Source organism: Lissotriton vulgaris, chromosome 4_1, assembly GCF_964263255.1.
Source record: "Lissotriton vulgaris chromosome 4_1, aLisVul1.2, whole genome shotgun sequence".
Lineage (NCBI taxonomy): Eukaryota > Metazoa > Chordata > Amphibia > Caudata > Salamandridae > Lissotriton > Lissotriton vulgaris.
In genome coordinates this window covers 736,226,308-736,252,330 of record NC_141691.1, presented here as the reverse complement: position 1 = coordinate 736,252,330, position 26,023 = coordinate 736,226,308, and positions in this window count along the sequence as shown.

Here is a 26,023-nt window from a genome sequence, read left to right as displayed (position 1 = left end):
AGGTGTTCCCATAGTCCAACTTGCTGTTTACTGTGATGCAAATGACAGTTTTTCTAGGGTTGCATGGGAGCCATTTCAAGCTCTTCCTCAGCATCCTCAAGGTGTGGAAGCAGGATGCAGTGATGGTGTTACCTTGTGCGGTCATGTCCAGTTTGCTGTAGATGATGATTCAGAAGTTCTTAGTGTCGTGGCTGGGTCTGGGTTAGCCGGCAATCAGGTGGAGTCCCATGGTGAGGTATTCTTGCTAAAGAGTACTACTTATGTCTTGTCAGTTGTGACCTGGAGGCAGTTGGCTTTCATCCCGTTAGCAACTTTGGTCATTCATGTAGTCGACTTGTTTCTTGTGTTGGGGGTATTGTCCAAGAATGAGAGTATGACTTGTGTGTCGTCTGTGTAGGGAGAGGATATTGATGTGGTGTGCACAAACATTTGCCAGATTATTTTGTATGCTTGTATCTTGGTTAAATATTCTTTTACATTATTGTTGCTGCTTTACATGTGCTGTAATAAGGGCCACGGATGGGCCCAGTCACATTTTGGGTGTTTATTTGTGCAATCATTTCCCTGTATCCCTGCAAATTTTAGTTGGTAGAGAAGGAGGAACCGGCACCGGCATGAATAGGCAAGCATGTTCTCTTCATCTTCCATGCTTCTTTGCTGGTCATGTGCCAACCGATATTTCATGGAACTGGTGTGTGAGTCTCATAGATACACATTTATGCTTTTTTCCCATGCTGCCTCCTTTGCCATCCATGAGTAGATCATCATTTTGTTGAGACATTCTGTTTGTGTTAATGCGTGTCATAAGTAGCCATTTTGTATTCGTTCTCCATGGCTCCTTCTTTGCTGGCCCTGTGCGTTTCTGATTAATATTAATTTATTCTACGTTTAAAAGCCATTTTCCAGGAGCATTGACATTAGAAGAGGCAGACTTTATTTTTGTTTATTTTATAATGCATTTTTCCAGATATATTTATTTGTCCTTATCGCTGACTGTAATAGCCTGTAGTAATTAGTTGTTTTAAATTATTTGATTTTTGCCTGTTTTCCATTGCACTCGATGTGCCTTGAGGAACACCAGTTATTTATTACTTAATTTAATAGATTGTTGCCTGCCTCTCCCTGCTCTTCTATATGATCCCTATGAGGGGTTGAGGGACATAAACTATTATTATTATGAATGTAATTGATTTTTATAATATTGTCATGATGATGGTGACTACAACATGTAGTGCAATGATAAATGTTGGCAAGTCTCACTCTCTTATTTCATGCTTGTTGTTGCCCGCAGCTACATAAGAGGAGACAGACTAAAACAAAAGAAGTCTGTGAATTAGCTGACACTGGAGTCCGAAGACCTCTCTGCTAAGTGTTTCTGCTTGTGCTGTTGACAAACAGTAGAAGACATAAAGAGGATGACCCCAAAGAAGGAGGGCTGTTGCCAAGAAGGTGACCAGTGCAGAGAAGGGTGTTTCCACCTCTGGCATTAAGCCCTCATCCTTTTTCAAGCAACAGAACCTACCTACTCTTTTGAGTAGGAAGTCGCTGGGAGAAGAATAACCCCTGGATCAACATTGGCACCACCACAAAAACTGAAGCAGATGTCTGTCAACGCTGCAGTGAGTGCACTCATGCCTGAGTGCAGTGAACTCAAAATCGAATTGACCTAGCAGCAGACCAGATCTTCACAGGAAACTCACTACAGTCTGCCACACCTGTTCTTCTTGAGGTAGAAGTAAAGCAGGAAGTTGAGTTTGCTGACGAGCAAGATGTTGTGACTGGTCTTCCATTGGGCACATCGAGCATTATTCCCAAACGTAACTTACACTTTTTTAGTAAGTTTACACTTTCAGTAGGTTTACTACTTTTTGATATTCACAAACTCTGAATGTAAATTTTGACTGAAAAAAAGGCAGTAGTAAATCCAGCACTACAAATAGCCTACCACTACTACTGCAACACCCTCCCATTGAAAATCATGGAATAAAATAAAACTTAATAGGAAATAGTGTTAAATTAAAATATTTAAAATATTTCAAAATATATATATTTTTAAATAATATATATATATGTATATATATATATATATGTTTGTGGCTCTCCCCTTTTGACCGCAATGTCTTTGGAGGAGTACGAGAGTGCTAGAGGTTGAGCCCCCAGTTGGATATCCAGGAAGAGAAACAAGGATGGCAGCTGTGGGGGCCTGGGGTCCTGCAGCGGGGCGGTTTTCTCGACTGCCAGCGCGGGGTCCACAACTCACAGCAGAAATGCCTTGCCCAAGAGTCTGGCGTCCACTGGTGACTGTACACTGCTGACGCCTATGCAGAAGCGGTGAGGTTTGTCTGGAATACTCACCATTTTTTTCTATTTGGCCCCCTCCAACCCGAGTTTGTGTCTGTTAATTATTTTGCAATGCTGTTTATTTTTTGAACATTGAGACTCTCGCCCTGGCCAAATTGCATTCTTGATTTGACCTTCAAAAAGACTGAATTTTTGTCAGCAACCCCTGGTGAGAATGTTTGGAACGTCATGCAGCATTCTGGGAGTGGTAGTCCTGTGATGTTTCATACCGGTGATGTGCTATTTCATGCCGACATTTGACTCTGGTCCTAAACCTATTAATTATACTGATGGACTAAATCAATTATAATACCCACAGTTTTTTGTATGTAGAGCAACCACAACTAGTCTGCTCTATTGTACTCAAGTTGTTTAGTACCACGAGATAAACCTGCACCACGGTTAAAGAAAATACTTTAATTTATTAGCTTGTTTTTCATTTTTTAGCGGTTCATTTTTATACACATATATCATTTCAAAAATAGATAAAAAGTGGTTGCCCAGAATAAGAGCGTGCAAAGAAAAGACGTGATCAGGAGTGTAAAACAAGTGAAAAGAAAGGAAAATTCATGATAGTGGACAGAAGTTATTCACATTATTTGACAAACAATATCGGACATATGATTTGCCGTATTGTGAACCTGGCCAAACCTTTTTGAACTTTTTGCAATCAGAACATTTATTCCATACAGACATACATGTCTTGAGGCTTTTGCACTATATAAAAGGTTTTGATAGTTGGTCCAAGGTTATATAATGGTAGCGTCGACGTTTCGACTCGTCTTAATCCGGTGTGTGCGGCGTCCTTGCACACACCGAGGCTTGGCTGCCTATGGGCTGTCAAAATCGGCAATAAGCTACCAGATCTTACAAGTAGGAGCCCAAATTAAATCAGGCCTGTTTTTTTATATGCATCGGAATCACCTCATGAAGCTACCTGAAATTATCTAGAGGAGACCCTCAAACAAGAATTTGACTTAAAGACAATTATACTAAGGTATTAATTCGCCACGATGCATATATGAAGTATTGTACCCTCCCAACATGAGTGAGGAGTTACTCTGATGCTAAGGAGACTTGAGGGGAAGTTGTAACTATGGACCACCTCCTATTGTTCTCTCATTTTTGAAGGGGTTATTATTATCCCTTGGTTGCCCCCGTCTGTTTTTCCAGTCCTGATGAAGACTCGCAATCCCCAGGTTCAAATCACCGTTTGGGCTTAAGACGAGTCGAAACGTCGACGCTACCATTATATAACCTTGGACCAACTATCAAAACCTTTTATATAGTGCAAAAACCTCAAGACATGTATGTCTGTATGGAATAAATGTTCTGATTGCAAAAAGTTCAAAAAGGTTTGGCCAGGTTCACAATACGGCAAATCATATGTCCGATATTGTTTGTCAAATAATGTGAATAACTTCTGTCCACTATCATGAATTTTCCTTTCTTTTCACTTGTTTTACACTCCTGATCACGTCTTTTCTTTGCACGCTCCTATTCTGGGCAACCACTTTATATCTATTTTTTAAATGATATATTGTGTATAAAAATGAACCGCTAAAAAATGAAAAACATGCTAATAAATTAAAAGTATTTTCTTTAACCGTGGTGCAGGTTCATCTCGTGGTACTAAACAACTGAGTACAATAGAGCAGACTAGTTGTGGTTGCTCTACATACAAAAAACTGTGGGTATTATAATTGATTTAGTCCATCAGTATAATTAATAGGTTTAGGACCATTGTTTTTCTATATCACTATATACCCAGGTCCTTACCTTATGGGTTACCCCATTTTCTTAATGGTTTGACATTTGACTCTGCACAATTTGTGCTTTATTGAATTTCGGAGTGGGACTTCAGTTATCCCTTTTCCATGCATGCTGTTTTAAGGCGATTGCAATGTTTTAGTTTTCAACACTTCAGGAGTTCTCACGGCATGCAGAAGGACGGTCAAAGGGCACACTATAGTGACACTGTGATCAGCGGCAGTTTTCAAATTGTGGCAGAGATTGTCTGTATGGAATAATTCAATGACTTTTAGCAGCTTGACTTTTATAATTTGTAATTTTAAATTTAATGGTTCAGGTAACACAAGATGAATTAGACTGGCAATGCATCTATATTTGAACAATTATTCCCACTGAAATGCTATAATATGCACTGTGCATTTTTTATAACATAGCAATTGCTTTTCAGCATTTCGAAAATGTCATTTTAGTATTTGAGCTACACAGTATGTGTGACTTACCTGAAAGTATGTCTTCCATGTTCATTATGTTCAAGTGGGAGTGTTTATATAGCAAGTGTGTGCAATGGCACCATTAAGATTGACAAAGGCTTTCTGTAAGCCGAAACGCATCTCTTCTCCTACCTCATGGGTTGAAGGTGTCCTGAAAAAATAAATCGATGCCGTACCCTAACAGCCTTAATGCTGAAACATATCAAGAGTATGTATGTATGACTATTATGAAATATTTTAATAACGTATTTTGAATTTTAAAAGTAATGTAACAATTTCTACGAAAATATTGTAATTAATTTTAATTAATTATATACATATTTAACCCGTTGGCTGCTGCCATCGGCCAACGGTCGTCGCGAGCACTACCTCGGTAGTGCTGCGCACGTCTGTTGGCCGACGCGGCCCCACTCATTTTTCGAACGTTCAGCACTGGCGCAGAACGTTCGAAGCAGCCAACGGGTTAATAATGTACTTTTTGTTTCTTTAGTTGATTTGTATTTTTAATTTCAGCTTCAGAAAAATGTATTAAATTTAATATATTTCCATTACAGTTTTAATTAAAATCAAATGTAATATTTTTTATTTTGCTCTACATTTAATATAAATATATAAAATCAATTTACATTAATATTCAACATAAAATATTTTTAATATACATTTTCTAGTTAAAGGCTTTTTAAAAATGTTTTTATTAATAAAAGTTTGTGGCAGTCAGGTAAACAGCAATTATATATGGTATTCGCAAGTTACGTTCAGCACCGTACACGATACAAAGGTTGGAAACATAGACATATTAAACAGTTACATCTCCGTCTCTAGTTCTTGGCATTTCCAATTCCACCATGGGTGATACACAAATCTCCCCTTATGAGTGTTCCATCTCAACCATTTCTTATCCCATTTCCTCTGGCATCCTCTGGTTATGAAGACTTATTTCTCCGTTATCATACACCTGTCTAACTCTTTCAGCCACATTGACACTGCAGGTGGCGCCACTCCACCCCATCCCCAGCCAGCTCCCTCTTCACTAATGTGTACCCCAGCGCCACCAATTGTTGTTCTATTTCAGTCAGGTCTGTACCCTCCCATATGTTGAGCAAACCCAGGTGGGGCGTCAGGTTCACTGCCTTCCCCAATGCTGACTGCATGTGAGTCGTGGCCCTCTCTCAGAGATCCCGCACCAGCGTGCACTCCCACAGAATATGATAGAAAGTAGATGGCTGCCCGCAACCCTTCAAACAAAGGTCATCTTGCCTAGGCCCTATTTTGGCCAGCGTTATCCCGGTCAGATAAGAGTGGTGCAGAATCCGGAGTTGTATGAGTATGAATCTAAGAATAATGGCCGCCTCTCTAGGTGACATGAGAGCCAGCCGCCAATCCTCCTCTTCGATCGGACCTAGGTCTCTCTCCCATTGCTCCTTGAGCTTCCCGAAGGCATCTGGCAAATTACTACTACGTTTTTTTATACGTCAAGGAGATCGCCTTAGACTGCAGTGACCCATCTAGCAAGCGATCCTCCAGAGGCGACAAGTCCGGTATGTCCTCGCAGCACGGGAAGGCCACCTGTAAGGCATGTCTGATTTGCAAGTATCTAAAAACCTCCCCCGGGGCCAAACTGTAGCTCTTCTGGAGATCTTCAAATTTGAGTATTGCTCCTTTCTTAATCAAATCTTTAACTGTCGAGATGCCTATTACGTCCCACCTATCAAATCCTGGTTGATAGCACAACATGCCTAATTTCTTAGTGTTTCAGAAAAGGGGGTGGTGATGAACAGAGTGTCTGAATTAAGCAGACCACTCTTACCCAGTCCAAAGATCAGGGCTTGATCCATCACCGTTATTTATCTCACTGCACCATCCCAGCTCAGAGCCTGGCTATATGCAAATTAGTCTGTCCCTGGCCCAGTGCATCATGGGAACAGGGCAGACTAAACTACCAAGCCAATTCTTCACCAGAAAGGAGACAAGCTACCGGGGACCGGTTTCTGGCATTTCAGCCTTCTTCGGCCCGGCTTGCTTGAAGTCTGATGGTGCAGTGAGAGAGGGACTCATGTCTGAGTATACCCTGCCACACCTATAGTGGCCAAAAACGATTCAGAAAAGGGGGTGGTGATGAACAGAGTGTCTGAATTAAGCAGTCCACTCTTACCCAGTCCAAAGATCAGGGCTTGATCCATCACCGTTATTTATCTCACTGCACCATCCCAGCTCAGAACCTGGCTATATGCAAATCAGTCTGTCCCTGGCCCAGTGCATCATGGGAACAGGGCAGACTAAACTACCAAGCCAATTCTTCACCAGAAAGGAGACAAGCTACCGGGGACCGGTTTCTGGCATTTCAGCCTTCTTCGGCCCGGCTTGCTTGAATCCTGATGGTGCAGTGAGAGAGGGACTCATGTCTGAGTATACCCTGCCACACCTATAGTGGCCAAAAACGATTCAGAAAAGGGGGTGGTGATGAACAGAGTGTCTGAATTAAGCAGACCACTCTTACCCAGTCCAAAGATCAGGGCTTGATCCATCACCGTTATTTATCTCACTGCACCATCCCAGCTCAGAACCTGGCTATATGCAAATCAGTCTGTCCCTGGCCCAGTGCATCATGGGAACAGGGCAGACTAAACTACCAAGCCAATTCTTCACCAGAAAGGAGACAAGCTACCGGGGACCGGTTTCTGGCATTTCAGCCTTCTTCGGCCCGGCTTGCTTGAATCCTGATGGTGCAGTGAGAGAGGGACTCATGTCTGAGTATACCCTGCCACACCTATAGTGGCCAAAAACGATTCAGAAAAGGGGGTGGTGATGGTCCCCGGAAGCTTGTTTCCTTCCCAGTGAAAGAATTGGCTTTGTAGTTTGGTTTGCCCTGTTCCCATCATGCACTGGGACAGGAACAGACTAATTTGCATACAGCCAGGTTCTAAGCTGGGATGGTGCAGTGAGCTAAAAAACGGTGTTGGATCTAGCCCTGATCTCTTGACTGGGTGAGAGTATTCTGCTTAATTCAGAAACTCTGTCCATCACCACCCCTTGTTGTTTAATTATTTTGTCCACCATAAGCGTGGAAGGGTATACTCAGATGTGAGTCCCTTGCTCATTGCACCATCAGGATTCAAGCAAGCCGGGCCGAAGACAGCTGTAATGCCAGAAACCGGTCCCCGGAAGCTTGTTTCCTTCCCAGTGAAAGAATTGGCTTTGTAGTTTGGTTTGCCCTGTTCCCATCATGCACTGGGACAGGAACAGACTAATTTGCATACAGCCAGGTTCTAAGCTGGGATGGTGCAGTGAGCTAAAAAACGGTGTTGGATCTAGCCCTGATCTCTTGACTGGGTGAGAGTATTCTGCTTAATTCAGAAACTCTGTCCATCACCACCCCTTGTTGTTTAATTATTTTGTCCACCATAAGCGTGGAAGGGTATACTCAGATGTGAGTCCCTTGCTCAATGCACCATCAGGATTCAAGCAAGCCGGGCCGAAGACGGCTGTAATGCCAGAAACCGGTCCCCGGAAGCTTGTTTCCTTCCCAGTGAAAGAATTGGCTTTGTAGTTTGGTTTGCCCTGTTCCCATCATGCACTGGGACAGGAACAGACTAATTTGCATACAGCCAGGTTCTAAGCTGGGATGGTGCAGTGAGCTAAAAAACGGTGTTGGATCTAGCCCTGATCTCTTGACTGGGTGAGAGTATTCTGCTTAATTCAGAAACTCTGTCCATCACCACCCCTTGTTGTTTAATTATTTTGTCCACCATAAGCGTGGAAGGGTATACTCAGATGTGAGTCCCTTGCTCATTGCACCATCAGGATTCAAGCAAGCCGGGCCGAAGACGGCTGTAATGCCAGAAACCGGTCCCCGGAAGCTTGTTTCCTTCCCAGTGAAAGAATTGGCTTTGTAGTTTGGTTTGCCCTGTTCCCATCATGCACTGGGACAGGAACAGACTAATTTGCATACAGCCAGGTTCTAAGCTGGGATGGTGCAGTGAGCTAAAAAACGGTGTTGGATCTAGCCCTGATCTCTTGACTGGGTGAGAGTATTCTGCTTAATTCAGAAACTCTGTCCATCACCACCCCTTGTTGTTTAATTATTTTGTCCACCATAAGCGTGGAAGGGTATACTCAGATGTGAGTCCCTTGCTCATTGCACCATCAGGATTCAAGCAAGCCGGGCCGAAGACGGCTGTAATGCCAGAAACCGGTCCCCGGAAGCTTGTTTCCTTCCCAGTGAAAGAATTGGCTTTGTAGTTTGGTTTGCCCTGTTCCCATCATGCACTGGGACAGGAACAGACTAATTTGCATACAGCCAGGTTCTAAGCTGGGATGGTGCAGTGAGCTAAAAAACGGTGTTGGATCTAGCCCTGATCTCTTGACTGGGTGAGAGTATTCTGCTTAATTCAGAAACTCTGTCCATCACCACCCCTTGTTGTTTAATTATTTTGTCCACCATAAGCGTGGAAGGGTATACTCAGATGTGAGTCCCTTGCTCATTGCACCCTCGGGATTTAAGCAAGCCGGGCCGAAGACGGCTGTAATGCCAGAAACCGGTCCCCGGAAGCTTGTTTCCTTCCCAGTGAAAGAATTGGCTTTGTAGTTTGGTTTGCCCTGTTCCCATCATGCACTGGGACAGGAACAGACTAATTTGCATACAGCCAGGTTCTAAGCTGGGATGGTGCAGTGAGCTAAAAAACGGTGTTGGATCTAGCCCTGATCTCTTGACTGGGTGAGAGTATTCTGATTAATTCAGAAACTCTGTCCATCACCACCCCTTGTTGTTTAAATATTTTGTCCACCATAAGCGTGGAAGGGTATACTCAGATGTGAGTCCCTTGCTCATTGCACCATCAGGATTCAAGCAAGCCGGGCCGAAGACGGCTGTAATGCCAGAAACCGGTCCCCAGAAGCTTGTTTCCTTCCCAGTGAAAGAATTGGCTTTGTAGTTTGGTTTGCCCTGTTCCCATCATGCACTGGGACAGGAACAGACTAATTTGCATACAGCCAGGTTCTAAGCTGGGATGGTGCAGTGAGCTAAAAACGGTGTTGGATCTAGCCCTGATCTCTTGACTGGGTGAGAGTATTCTGCTTAATTCAGAAACTCTGTCCATCACCACCCCTTGTTGTTTAATTAATTTCTTAGTGTACCATAGTGGCGTTGCCTTAGTGAGAACTCCAGCCAATCCCAGCCGAGAGTTAGTCAACCTCCAGATCTCCACCGTGTTCAGTGTTGGGCCAATATATCTTTGTGTCTTAGAGCAGGAATACAGGGCACCCAGATAACCCGAGCGGTCCATCTTGCACGTATTCAAGATGTATGCCTGGTCCGTTGGTAGGGCGTACATCCAATGATTTACAGCCACCAACTGAGAGGCCCAATAGTACAGCCAGTCAGGCAGCGCTATCCAGACATCATACCACCCCTTCGTTAGTTTCTGAAGAGCAATCCGAGGGGCTTTACCATCCCACAGCAGTGTATGTATCTCCCCTTCAACTGCAACAAAATACGCATCTGGAATTCGGTGCGGGTAGTAATGGACAATATATAAATATCGTGGGAGTGCCAACATTTTGAAAAGAGCAGCGTGGCCCACCAACGACAGAGGCAGCGACCTCCAATGCTTAACGTCTGTTCGCAATCTAGCCAACGGGGCAACAAATTTCGGCTGTAAAAGAGAGCCAGGTCCGACGTAATAAAGACTCCCAGGTACTTAAAGCCGTCTGCTGCAACCACTAGGGAGACTGGGCGGTGGTCCATGCAACATAAACAGCACAGATTTACCCCAGTTGATTGCATATCCCAAGAACTTCCCAAAGTATGTGCAAATATTGAGAACTGTGTGAATAGACTTGTATGGGGAGGAAAGGTATAGTAATATGTCATCGGTGTATAGGGATAGTCTGCCCTCACACTCCAATGACCATCTGAAACCCCGCACCATCACGTCACAACGGATCCAGGCCGCCAGGGGCTCCAACATAAGGGAAAACAGCATCGGGGACAGTGGGCACCCCTGTCTGGTGCCTCTCCGTAGCGTGAACATTCGGGGACGTATAGTTGTTAACTCTCAGTTGCCCCTGGATGTCAGTAAATAGCAGCTTCACCCATCTTATAAATTTAGGGCCCAACCCAACTCTCACAAGAACTTTGAAAAGTGAAGATTTAACCTTTGCAACCTATGTATTTTTAACAGATGAAATGTATATGTTATTAAAATGTTTTTTTATCACAATGAATTTTATTAAAGATTGTTAAATATTTTATTCCCTTTTGAACTAATTATTTTGTTTATAGTTAATTTTGCATTTGTGCTCATTAAGTTGCTTGGGAAAGATATTTTCCACTGTGTTTATTGCCCTGTCCCAAGAACTATATTAGTTTCCAGGGGGTCCTTGTTACCTGCAGGTCTTCATCCAATACATCCCTGTCCAGCTCCGAGAGATATGGCACATCGCTATCCACTAGCAGCTGGCACGAGTCCTCCGCTGAATACGTTGTGGAGGGAGAATTCACTTTTTCGAAGTGGTCTGCAAAAGCCTCCATGATGTCTCTGGGGTGATGGAGGACCTCTCCGCCAGGCGACGTTAGCCGAGGCACCCACCTCGTACCCTGTTCCTTCCTTTCCAACCAGGCTGGTGTCTTCCCTGCCCTGTCACCCAGCTCATACAACCTATGCTGGGCAGCACTCTCTTTGGCCATCATGTGTTTGCCCGCCTTAAGGCTGTACTCATCTTGCTTAAAAGTCAAACTATGTAGTGTATCAGCTGAGGGATTATTTGTGTGGTTTGCCTCAAGCCCTCGAAGTTCCTCCTCTAATTGAACCAAGATCTTGCGCCGTCTAGCAACATACTTTGTTTTAAGTGACAGGGCATATCCCTTTAGGACGACCTTATATGCTTCCCATATAGTTTGTGCCAAGTCTACCAACCCTAGATTCTCTTTTAGAAAGTTAACAGTTTGCACACAGAGCTCCTCGATATCAGGTATTTTCAACAGCCATGGGTTAATAATGATAGTACTTCGCCCCTGCCGTTCCCCGTGAGTGAACTCAACCCCCACAGGGGAATGATCTGAGATACCTCTACGTAACGTCCGAGGATGCCTAAAATTACCTACTAAGGCTGTATCCGTTAAAATGTAATCAATTCGGGAGAGACTACCGCGCACATTGGAAAAGTACGTAAATTTGGAATCCGCTGTTTGAAGCGCCCGCCCCACATTCGAAAGGCCCAATGTCGCAGTGAATTCCGCCATAAGTTCGTTTGGTCTGGCCCCCTGCCTCTGCGGGTATCTGTTAACCGTATCATCCATAGTCATATTGTAGTCTCCGCCTAGTATCAACGTACCGTCGAGAAGTCTGGTCAATACTTGGCCCAGATCTGCTAAGGCGTCCCTACCCAGTGCCGGTGACAGGTAAACAGAAACTATATTAAGAGCCCTCCCCTCCCATTGGGCTTCAACCACAGCAAACCGCCCCCTGGATCTGTCCACGTGTTAAGTACAATCAATGGTGTGCCTTTTTTAACCAGAATAGACGTACCCCTAGACCCAGTGGTATAGTCGGCATGTACAAGGAGTCGGTATCCCCATCTATTAAGAGCCTTGCTTTTATTACCCACCAAGTGGGTTTCCTGCAGTAGAACAAAATCTGGGGACTGTCTCTTCAGATAGTGTTGGACAATACCCCTCTTTATTTTGTCACCCAATCCATTGACATTCCATGAAAGGACAGAGAGCACTAATTCCTTTTCAACCCCCATCCCATAGCACGGTAGTATCTACAGCCTGAAAGATCAACAATACGGCAAATATGTCATGACGCAACCTTCAAACAAAAGCAACACTTGCACACCTGTGTCTGTCACATTCAAAACAAACATGGAAATCAATGCATAGCAAAACAGTACATTTACATTAGAAGTCGTCCATCACCACCCCCTTTTGTACCGCTTTTGGCCGCCATAAGTGTGGCAGGGTATGCTCAGACGTGAGTCCCTTGCTCACTTTGCCACTGGATTCAAGCAAGCCGGGCTGAAGACGGCTGGAATGCCAGAAACCGGTCCTCGGAAGCTTGTTTCCGGTCCAGGGAAGACATGGCTTGGCAGTTCGAGCTGGACTGTTCCCATGAGGCACAGGGTCAGACTGATTTGCATATAGCCATGTCTGAACTGGGGTGGCAGAGTGGGCTAAAGAACGGTGATGGATTAAACGCAGATCTTTTGACTGGATGCGAGTGTTTGATTGATTCAGATGCTCCATCCATCACCACCCCCTATTGTACCACCAGTGGTATAGTCGGCATGTACAAGGAGTCGGTATCCCCATCTATTAAGAGCCTTGCTTTTATTACCCACCAAGTGGGTTTCCTGCAGTAGAACAAGATCTGGGGACTGTCTCTTCAGATACTGTTGGATAATACCCCTCTTTATTTTGTCACCCAATCCATTAACATTCCATGAAAGGACAGAGAGCACTAATTCCTTTTCAACCCCTATCCCATAGCACGGTAGTATCTACAGCCTGAAAGATCAACAGTACGGCAAATATGTCATGACGCAACCTTCAAACAAAAGCAACACTTGCACACCTGTGTCTGTCACATTAAAAACAAACATGGAAATCAATGCATAGCATAACAGTACATTTACATTAGAAGTCATCACCAAAGTGCATGCTTGTCGGCCTGTCCAGCTCGTGTCTTTGGATCTCGCAACCAATATGGAAACAAGAAAGAAAGTTAAAGGCTTTTTTAAATGTTCCCTATAATTTACAGTAGGAAGACACCACAGTAAGGACATAGATCTCTACATGGTAAAGTATAGTGGAAAATTAATAGGTTAATTTAAATAAAAATGAAATATATACAAATATATTTGTATGTTAAATATTCAAGTAAATTTACATTATATATTTACTTTAAGTGTAGAACATAATTTAAAAAAATCCTGCAGTACTATTAGATTAACTTTGAATTGAAACTCTGATTAATGGAAATATATTAAATTGAATACAAATTATTTTTCAGAAGTTTAAATGCAAAAATAAATTCCCACCTAAAGAGAAATATTTTTTGAATGTGCATAAATTATAACTAAAAGTGATATATAGGATTAATTACACGTAATTTAACAATTTTAATTAAAAAATATATTACTTCGAAATTAAAAATATATTTGTGAAATATATATATAATAAATAAGTACTATTTTATATATCATTTTAGCATTCATTTATAAGTCTTATCAGGTCTCTGTACCACTGAGTGGGCACCGGTGCATCAACACAAGCTTGTCAGCTCAGTAGCTCAAGGGGGGCTTTTCAAACAAAATGATCATGGGAGCACGCTGCTTCACATCGCAGCACTCAATTTCCCCAAGATATCATGTAAATGCAGTGCATCATAACAATTACTCTAGCACAAGCTTGTGCACCTACACCCAATGAGTGGTATAGAGACCTGAGAAGACTTTTCAGCGACCCCAAAATGACGTGTTGCTCTCTAATGATGAAGGAATGAATCTAGAAATAAAAGTCTAGAGTTACACAGCACAGGTTGTACAAACCAGGGTGAAAAACTATAGACTACTAGTTAAGTAAACACTGTATTTACCATGATGCTTTGGGGATTGAGGTAAATTGTGTGCTGGGATGTGAGGCAGGGTGTTCCCACCCTCCTTCTGTTTAACTATGATTCTATATATATATATATTCACTGAAAAAACATAGGTTATAGACCATATATAGTTAGGAATTAGCATTTACAAAACCTTGAAAATTCACTGAAAAAACCATAGGTTATAGACCATATATAGTTAGGAATTAGCATTTACAAAACCTTATTTTACTCACACAAAACCATTGAAATTCGCATATATAGTTAGTTGCATTAACTATATATCGCGCACCCGCAATCCACTGCTGATGATGTCACATATTACATCATTCATGACATGGTCAGTGACATCACTGATGACATCACTGATGACAACTCAAATGACATCACTGACAACATCATTCATGTAATAATACGATGAACCTCTTCAGACTCTAATATAACCTTAGATACACTCAGTGTAAACAGACACTCACAGATTGTCACTCATCCATGGAGTTACTCATACACCTAGTCAGTAATGCAAAGAATCAATCACACCTCCATTTCCTCAACTATACAGTTATACACACCTTACTTATTCCAACATATTCTAACACATATTTACTCTCTTATACAATCACTGATACAAGTTTTCAATGATCCATGCAGCCACTCACACATTCACTGGCTCTTATACACAGTAATTTATATATGTCAACTCTCACATGTACTGTGTTTTACAAATATACTTACTTTGACATGTAGCACTGAGATATCCATTCACTCACCAATACACTCATGCACACAGTCAACCACCCATACAGCTGTTTCCACATGCAGTTTTGAACCCATACATCTAGTGAATCAACTGTTCACACATCTATGCACAGAGTCACACACCTCCCAGCCACCCACACACACACACTCACTCTCCAATACAAATACTTGGGCAACCAATCAATATCCCATATAGTTACTCATATAGCTACTGATCAACACATGCAGCAGTTTACAGAACAACAGATATAATGATGCACAAATTAAGACAGTTTAGTCATTAACCCATGCTCTCATTGAGACACATTTAATCACTATCTCATACAGTCAGTCATGCACCTACTAAATCCTTCATCCAGACACTTATACATCCACTCATTCTTCAATATGTAAGACATATTTTAACTTTACAGAAAAATACAGTCACTGGATGATGTCATCAGTGATGTCATCAGTGATGTCACTGACCATGTCATGAATGATGTAATATGTGACATCATCAGCAGTGGATTGCGGGTGCACGATATATAGTTAGTGCAACTAACTATATATGCGAATTTCAATGGTTTTGTGTGAGTAAAATAAGGTTTTGTAAATGCTAATTCCTAACTATATATGGTCTATAACCTATGGTTTTTTCAGTGAATTTTCAAGATTTTGTAAATGCTAATTCCTAACTATATATGGTCTATAACCTATGGTTTTTTCAGTGAATTTCAATGGTTTTTTTAATAGCAAATATCAAAAGCTGTTAAATGTATTCTTCTTTTAAAGGAAAAATATATTTTATATGTTTTTAATATAATTTTTTTATGTATATATATTTTTTTTATTATTTTTTTTGTTTCGCTACCGGTCCGCGCACCGGGTAGCTTCCCGTTAGCTCATTTTGATGCCGCGACCTGCTCCGCGCACCGGGAAACGTTCCGTTAGCGCAACTGCCGCGTTCGAAAACAACATCGTGACGCGTCGCGTAAGCGCGACGTATCGCGTTGCCGCGTAATGCGTCTTATGACGCGCCGCGTTAGCGCACTCGGAAGTGCTCCGGAGCGCGAACCTAGGCGCGAAGCGCAGCACCCCGGAGGCGCTCCGGGTGCGTAGCGGGACGCGTAACGTAAGCGTAAAAGGTCATGTGACCTGAAAATAACACTTTTCATTGGTTTAGAACATTTTTTTTCCCAAATGATGAAAGCCCCCACCTTTTTTCTCACTCTGACTTTCAACTTTGTGAGAGGAAGACCTGTTTCTCATTATTTAGTGATGGCATCAGTAGTAGCTGCAGCTGGTGGACCCCCACCACCACCACCACCACCTAGGAAGGAAGGACCACCTACACAGTTCCTTCCTAACCCAGAGGAAGAGGAAGAGGAAGAGGAAGTACAGCAGAGACAATTCTTGCCTGAACAGCCCCGAAAATCCCACCACAAAGACAATTTTATTTGGCAATTTTTTTCTTTCCCTCAAGGCCAAAAAAAGGTCAATGCCCGACATGTGACATGCCTCATTTGCAAATCAGTTCTGTCCTGAGGCACGGACAAAAAGTATAGTTTCGGAAACTATACTATGCACCGCCACATGCAGAGGTGGCATCCAATTAATTACAGCGTAGCAGAGGTGCGTCACCTCCGCGAAAACCCACCAACTCCTGTGGCCAGCACCTCGACACAGGTAAGTCTATCGGGACCAGAGGCGAGGGAGACGGTCCCCAGTATCCAGAACAATTTTGCACACATAAAGCTAGTGTGTATTTATTGTGGGGGACTACTTTGTTATGGGGAGAGGAGTGTCAATTTAATGAACAGAGCATATGAAAACCACAAGTGCTCAAAACACCCCAAAAAATTAAAAAAACATTTATTGCTCCTGTTGAGCCCTTTCTAATGCCTGTTTTTCGTTGTTCCCCTTCAAAAAAAACAAAAAAAAATTAAAATTGTTCAAAAAATACAAAAAAAAATGTTCAGAAAAATAATAAAAAAAATATAAAACAACAAAAACAATTTAAAAAAAGTTCTTTTCAGAACTACATGCCATTTATAAAAAATTGCTAAAATGTTTAGCACTCTGGCAATCTCTTTTTTTTTATTCACTTCCTGGTTCGCGCGCCGGTACGTGAACCGGAAGCGAACCAAAAAATTTTTTAAAAAAAATAAAGAGTGAATATAAGGGAAGGAGACAGAGAGAATAATGTTAAAAGAAAGACAGCTAGAGGGAGTAACACAGAGATACTGTATAATAGATAATTATACAAAGAAAAGATGTAAGAGGGTAAAATTGAGAAAAAGAAGATAGAAAAGGAAGTGAAAGAAAAAAGAGAGTAGAAGAATAATAAACAAGAGTTACTTGGAGAATGTGAATGAATCTTCAAATTAAAAAGAAAGAGAGTAAAGGATGTGGAGTAAGAGGTAGGGATAGAACCGGACTAAAACAACAACCCTGAGGGAAGGTGTTAAAAACACAGTGAGTGAAAGTAAATAGGATTAAAACAAGGTGTATGATAGTGAATAAGGTTAAATCATGTGGAATGACAGAGAGAAAAAACAGAAAGAAGAAAAGAAGAAGTGATAGAAAAAGAATAATTGAAGCAGCAAAAAAATGTAAATAAGATAGTGTGCTTGAACTACAGAGAGAAAGCATAATGAACAACTAGTAAAAGAGTGAACAGACAGAGACAGTGAGAGTAAGAGAGACGGACTGAGTGAAAAGGAGTGAGGAACTGTGAGAACAGAGGGACTGACAAAAGGATTGGAAGGAGTTGAGTAAGTAAGTAATTGAAAAGGAATGAGGGAAAAAGCAAAGGAAGGAAACTGAGGGTTAAGGAAATAAAGCAGTGGAAGTAATAGAAGTTGAATGTGATAGAGATGTAAGGGAAAAAGTACTAAATACTTACTTTATAGTTGTTGTTAACTCCATCACTTATAATTTTTTTACTTTCAATCTGTGAAAGAAAGAACAAAAATTTGAAAAATATTAATATGTATTTAAAAAATAGAAAAGACAAGGCATAAGGTTGAAAATCATACAATTTTACAAAGAAATAAAGTTAGAGATAAACATTCAGAAAGGAAAATAAAGTAACGGTGAAAGACAGACAGAGTCAAAAAAAATAGAAATAGAGTAAATTACTAAGTGAATAAAAAGGAGGATAGATTCAGTGACAGAAAAGAAGGATAGAAGAGAAAAATAAACTGAAGATGTGTAAGATACTAAAAGAATGTGAGTAAGGTAAACTAAATAAGGAAAGGGTGAATAAGGAAAAGAGAGTGAAGGAGAGAGGGGACAGAGAATGTGAAGGAAAGAGTGTCAGATACAGACTGAGTGAAGCAACAAAGAAAGATTAATGAGTGAAGGTGAGTTATACTAACTGTTTCCAACAAAAAAGGAGAACCCAACAATATTTAATTTCGAAATAAAAGGGAGAAAAGATGGAAAAGAGAAGCGAAGCAGAGGGTCTAAAAGCTAGAAAATGGTGCATGAGAGAAAAGAAAAAAGCAGAGTTTGAATAAGGAAACAAAGGTTGAAAGATAAGTGGAGTTAGAGAACAAGGGTGAAAGAGAATAAAACAAAAGGCAATATGAGTATGTAAAGAGAATTGATATAAGGTAGTAAAAGACAAGTGAGCATGAGACAAGATGAGTACAAATAAAAATAACAATACAAAATATAGAATTAATTATACATGTTAAATGGTTTATTTTTGCTGTTCTCAGAATATATCAAATTTCACTAAAAACAGTGAGTTGAAGGTATTCATCATATAACAGCGGGGAAAAAAACACAATCAAAATGATTGTGTTTAAAAAACCCATATAATATAACAAATCAGAAATCAGAACTCATCAAAAGTACACTTACTTTCCATGACGTCGAATAATATGCTATGAACAGCTTATACTCTGGTGTGCTCTAAAAAATCCGTGCCCGCCACTTTCTGAAAGAAAAGCTCTTTCTTTTTGAGTAATATGTTAGAAAGAATAAATGACTTTTTGCTCTCTTCCACACTTCTCCTCAAGGCCAAATCGTGTAAGAGCCATTTTAAACTCTTCGAATTCCTCAAAGCAAATCCCGTCATTTTCTTTTTCCCCGACTTTCAGAAAGAAAACGTCCAAAATCACTTTCACAATCTTATACTAATAATATCTCCCCTTCTAGTTTACTCATGTTTCACATTTCCTATAACATTGATACCACTTACTATGAGGCACACTTACACTACCTCTATGACTTTTCCAATTTTTTTCATTCTCTTGATCTCAGTTACTAACAAAGCAATTTAAAACAACAGAGTAAATCATATCAACTCTTTGAATCATTATAGGCCAGTTATGTACCTCTATGACTACTTTACATTTTTATTTATTATGATCACTCTAATTCACAAAGCAATTTAAAACAGCAAACTAAAATTTATCAACTTCTCCAATCTTCGTAGGCCACTTTCCTTCCCTAAAATTTTGGTTGTAAAAACACTAGGTAAGAATTTTTTAAGTCAAACAGTAAACGTTTTTTGAAAGTTAAAACAGAATCATTGCAGAATTACCAGCCGTTTCCAGATTTTAAATAAGCTGTGTAATGTCCTGAAGTTGTTGAAGGACCGTCATGATATATAATTGTTGCAGTTACAAAAGTCCTTCCTGATATTGACAACTGTGAAGCTACAACATTTTTTATTAAAGTTGTCAATTTAGTTCCATCAGACCTACATCGTTGGAACATTAAAATGACATACTGGCCATAACTTCGTATAAATAATGTGGACAGCATTGCAGACTTACATTGGCTACACTCCATGTTTTGATCGGCTGCTTTTACTAGCTTATTTAAGGATACTGATTTACTGTCAGGCAAAGTTAAATATATAAATCTTTCTGAGTCTACACTAGTAGTACTTGATAGCCTACAGTTCTCGCAGTCATGCTGCCATTGATAAGAAAGGCCAAACAGATAATCTACATCTACACCTTCATCTTGCAAAACATCAAGCATATACATTAAAAACTCCTGACAATCCTGCTGAATATTTTGAGAAAATTGCTTTTGACCTGAACATTTGTCTAAGAGATTTCGAATTTCAGACACACTTTCTATTTTTCTTCCATCAGTGCTACATTTCTCTAACACAGAATTAAACAAACAGCAAAATCCTTGATCCAAATTGACCACAATCTGTTCTTTTAATGTTTCTAGAGAAAAGACAATATTAACCACTACATTAGCATAGCAGTTGACACCAGAACTATTTTCAAATTGAAAACCAACAACATCTTGAACAGCATCCCTTTTCTTTCTGCTTACAATTTCGGGTTCATCGACTTTTCGTGTTTTTGCTACAACCTCCCTACTATTGGTTACATTTCTTCGTTTCCGGCCTACCACACGTTTTTCAAACAAAGGATATTGAGGCAAATGTGGCGCATACTCTCTTCTTAACCTATTGTATTCCTTAACACAATCTAGATCTGCAAAAAAGTTTGTCTCCTCACACTCAATCAAGTACAATCCAGATAAAGTTCTGACTCGTGATAATGCTACATAAGCCATACCCTCCTTGAACACAGAACTGCCAATATTCACCAAAGCACTGTCTACACTTAAACCTTGAGATTTATGGATTGTCACCGCATATGCCAAGCAAACAGGAAACTGCTTACGGCGAACATATAAGTCTTTAACAAGCAAAAACCTAGCAGAGCAACAACCAATTTGCTGTACATCCTCAATGCCATCAAATTTAATTTTTATAAATTCAATTCCATCTCTATTTCTGTATTTCTCAAAATCAACAACATTACCCATTGATCCATTTACCAGACCTCTTTCAACATTTAAATTCCTTCTCAAAATGATACGGCAATTTAAGCACACATTCAGAGTCTTTTCAAAACCCGCAGTTTTAGATATAGTCTTCTCTAATGAATCCAATTTAGATTTCAAATTTTCAGACAAAATAAATGTTGCTCCCATATGTACAATTCTGTCAATAGCTTCCAGTTTCACTATGTCTTGGTTTTCTAAATTCAACATTTTGTTGTTGAAAATGGAACATTCTTGCAGAGTTGGCATCAAACATATCCCAGATTTCTTCTCAGTAATTTTCTGAAAAATATTCTCTGGCAGAACGTCTTCATCTGGATACAATTTGACAATAATCGTGCATGTAAAGCTTCCTTCCCATGCTTGGTCACTTTTCTGATTCTAACATCTTGTAGAATATTCTTATAATCTTCATCCTTCGCCTGACGCATATTTTCACGCAGTTCAGCATAATTGAAGTTTAACCATATATTAACGTTGCCAATACTCCCTAGGCACTTCCTGGTATCTTCATGCGTAAGTAGTTTAAACACTGGTTGTCCTTTCACTGGTGTCAGCTGCAGAAGATCACCAAAAACAATGATGTGTTTGCCACCAAATAACACATCATACTCTGTTTTAAGAACTTCTTGCATTCTCAAATGCACGCATGACATTGGAAACCATGCTTACTTCGTCAATGATAAGAAGTTTCATCTTCTTTAGAACTCTTGAAACTTCACAACAAGCATCTCCAGATAACTTGTGGTATTGTAATTTGTTATCATGCTCCACTGGCAGCATCAGTAGACGATGCAAAGTAATACCTTTAATGTTATGTGCTGCCAGTCCAGTTGGAGCGGTGACAACACAAGACAGCGATGACTCAGTCCTTTTCTGCAAATAACATGAAATTGCTTTAATGGGGAAACTTTTTCCAGTTCCTGCTTCTCCACTCACGTACAGTCGGACAGGCTTCAACGACGCACATGAGCACTCTTTCTTCTCATGACTTAATCCATGATCAATTTGGTTGGTAACTTCGTCATATATTTTCCTCTACTCAACGTTGAGTTGTCTTTCCAAATCTTCTAAGTTAACCGCATCCTCCTGAGCATGTGTCATGGCTCTTTCCACTTCAATCATGGCAGTGGCAGCTTCATTTTCGATAACTGGTCCTCCTAGTGGATCCTGACTCAATGAAGTGGAATTCTGACTGTCCTGAGAACTGTCTCTAGCAATCTCGGCTGCAATTGTTGCTTCCTGCTCGATTTCTGCATTCAACATTTCTAGATATTTTGGAAAAACAGGACATTCTATGGACTCCTTGGCTGCATTGAAAGAATCTTCATAACAGAGGAAATCTCCAAGCAGTTCCTCTTCTGCACGCCAAGGCTTGAAAAGTTGCAAAAGAGCTAAATAGAAAAATTCTTTTCTTTCAGGAGATTCGCAACTCAATTTTCGATGATTTACCAATTGGCATTTTCTTTGCTTGACCAGACATCCCTCACTTCCAATGACAGCATACACTCCTTTATCAATATCTTCTTTGATGTTCCTCTTGAATATGTAATTTTGTAGAACCTCATAAAGACAAATATTCTCGAGGTGACCGCTTCTATTTGGATAATATGTATCCAACATGTTGGTCTTCAAAATATCTGTACTGTTTGACTCCTTCTCCGCCAAATACTCAATTTCCCGTACAGGTTTCAGAACTCGTTTACGTGTTGCAGCAAGACCAAGACTCACCCAAATTATACTCCTAGATTTGGCATAGAGACTTGCTGAAGATAACCGATCAGAACATTCGTATGCTCCGATTTCTCGATGCGACAACATCTTTAGACGGAAACTGTACAACTTCTTACTGAGGCTCTTTTCATGTGAAATGTCATCCCACATATCCTTCAGTTCTGTCTTTTTTTTTGTGATATAAGACGTCACATACCGAGCCACAGCCATACAGTTGTCAGCCACAAACTGTATATCCATGTTAGCATTCCACATGGACAAAATCACTGGGTTGTAGTCGTTGATGTACTTGGACTCTTCGTTTCTTTTTAAATCGTATGTATTTTTGGGTGATTTCCTCGTCACATTATGTCGCAGCGAAGACATCAAATTGTTCACTCTTCCTTTAGATATCACTGATCGTGGAAACCCAAAACGACATTTTGTATAGAACTTGTTCTTGTTTCTGAATTTACGACGACAGTACTTTCCACAACAATGGTTTTGAAAGCGTAAAACTTGTTCTCTTAAACTTTTGTCTTCCTTTGTCTTTGGAACAGCACATGTAGAATACTGTTCTATGAAACTCATCACTAAGTCATCCGGATCTGTTCTAAATTTGGGTGCATCTTTGATCCATAGCAGCATATGTATATGAGGAGCACCTCTTGCTTGATACTCCTTTCTCCAGAAGAAATCCAACACCTCTCCAAGAGGTGGATTTTTCTTGTTCGTAATGAAAGACATCATAGCTTCAAATCTATGATTGAAGTACCTGCATACATTGACTGGATCCAAAGAGCACAGTTCTCCGGGTGTCTTGAATTCAATATTTTCAATGTTTCCATTTGCCTCTCTTAGAAATTCAAGTAAGTCTTCCCAGCCATACTCAGCACAGCTGAGAGTGAGGAACCATGTGGGAGTTCCTAAGTTCCTCAGCATACATTTTAAGTCACCATGACGACGGTACCAATACTCATTAGTACCACGCTGACATGCCATGGGATTAATCAGGTGAGAATCCAAAATACTGTCTTGCACATTGACTTTATCCATAAACTCCCTTGCCGAGATATTTTGCAGCTGTACACCACTTTTCAGGATGTGGTTCACTGCATAAGACAGTCCAGACAGATCACTTTCATACAGTAGATGAAACAAATAGGGAATGCATTGACGAAACCTAGGATCTTCTGCATACAATCGTAAAGTCCGGTATTCAGAAGCAGGAATTTGATCAGGTCGCTCATCATATCTTCCTCCTCGTCCTGTTGGAAATAACTGTGGGAAACACTGAGCTTCCAAACTTTCCTCCCAAACACTAATGGGACTCCCTTTGGCTTGTTTCATTTGAAACAACTCAATAGCATTCCCCATGACTTCTTTAGAATGCAAAGGATGAACACTATAATGTTCATATATTTCTTCATTTTTAGAGGCATCTACTTTCACTATTTGTCCAGCACACAAATCGCTGTCCTCTTCTTCACTTAGTTCGTCTTCTGCAACACATACATTCTTGTAGTACTCATTGTTTTTCATCAAATACAATGTTGCCTTTTTGACTTTCCTAACATCCACTAAATCTTGCCAGATTTTCTCACTTTGTCGGAACCCCATTAACTAGGAACCAGAGGTTCCTCTTCCACTTTGTCTACACCAATTGTATCAATATTTTTCTTCAAATCCAGAGGCAAATAAACAACTCTTCCCTTTAATCCTCTCTGTAAATCTGAAGGAGGCAATTTCCCTGTCTTAGGCTCCATTCGAACAATAGCCTGAAAAGGATGGACACTTTGAATCAAAATAGATTCATAAGTATTTAAATCCTTCAGTTCAGAAGGAATGTCAACCAATTCCAGATTATTATGAACCGCTCTAGCAGGCATCCGGTTTTGATTTAATTTGTTAAAGCAATAAGTATACATACGTTGATCTGATCCCAAATCAAACCAATTTTCTACCATCAAGTATGTTGAAAAATCCTTCCATTCACTATTGTTTTCCAATTCTCTTTTTGTATATAAATCCACTAACTTAGTCTGATTCTTATAATAAGTCCGTCGACAACACACACAAGTGAAATTAGGCCTCTCACTTGATTTCACCATAAACGTTGAATTTTCCATGTGAAACTTATCTGTACTGGAAATCTGTACACTCTCTTCCACATTACCGTCTTCTACTGGGTTAATTTCAACATTGTTCTCTTTACTAGCAAAGTAACAAAACTCAATTTCTTCACAAATATTCTTCACATCTACTTCAGAACCATACAAAAGAGCAGTGCTTAATTGTTTAATCATAATTGCTGGACTCTTAGCATAATACAACATTCTAACTAATTTCCTCACTTTATTATGATGCACTGCTAGCATCCTGAAATGATGAAAAACACTCTGGCATACTCTCCTGGAAAGACAAGCCAGTGATACCATGCAAACCTGTCACTTCTCTCACTCTGCAAGGATCTAATTCTTGCAACTACTTCATTTTCTGTTTTAAACTTTTCTTATTAAATGTCCGTACAAAATCACAAAGCAAATTGATGGAATCCTGTTGCACACTGCAAATACTACTACACTTCCAGGTGTACACTGGTCCCTTAGGACGTCTTCCTAAAACTTCATTACCTAACACCTCTTCTGCCTCTGTTGACACAAGTTTTTCTTTTTCAACCGGACAACCGTCTTTCACCTCATATGCTCGACCACTGGTGTCAACTGCATGCACCAAATCATTGTCCTGGAAATAACTCTCCTCATTAAAAAATGCCTCACAACTTGAACTATGCATCCATTCTCCTGAAAAAACTTCACAAAAATTACTACGATTAACTGTTCTCTTCCATCTACTATTTGATTTGAAATCATAAATTGCCTTGTTTAGTTTCCTAATTCTATTGATTATCAAAATAAATAACTTTCGCTTAATTTCGAAAGCCTGATCCATAATTTTCTCCACATTTTTCTTTCTCTTATAAAAAGCCACTTTCTGTTGACCTTTCTTAATATTTTTTAACAAATTGCCAATTATCCTGTTGCGGAACATTCGTCTACAAATGTCCCTAAACAGATTTTTCCTTCTACTACCATGCACAGAGTTATCTCCTGCTCTAGCAGTAACATTTTTGAGGGGCCTTTCCTTCCAGTTTAAATTGTCTCTCTTCTTCTGGACTAAAACATGTTCTGTAGTGATACTTTTTCGTCTGCAAATGTTTCTTAAAAAATATTTTGTTGTCTTACCCGGAGTTTTTTTGGTGACTTGACAAGTTTTTATTGTAGAGGACTGCTGCAAAGGTTTACCAAGGTGGGGTGTAAGTCGCTTTCCTTCTTTTCTTTTTCTTTGCCTTGAGGGCATTTTTTAATTTTTCAAAAGATCTTGAGTTGAATATGTTATTAACCACTATTACTAAACAGTAAACCAATAACAGTAAGCAAACAATTAACACACTGGTTGTCAATTCTACCTGCGGTAATTTAGCAGCATAGACAAATGTAAAACCCACAAATAGTAGCAATGGAATGGAATGGGATGGAATGCTTCTACAATAATTTG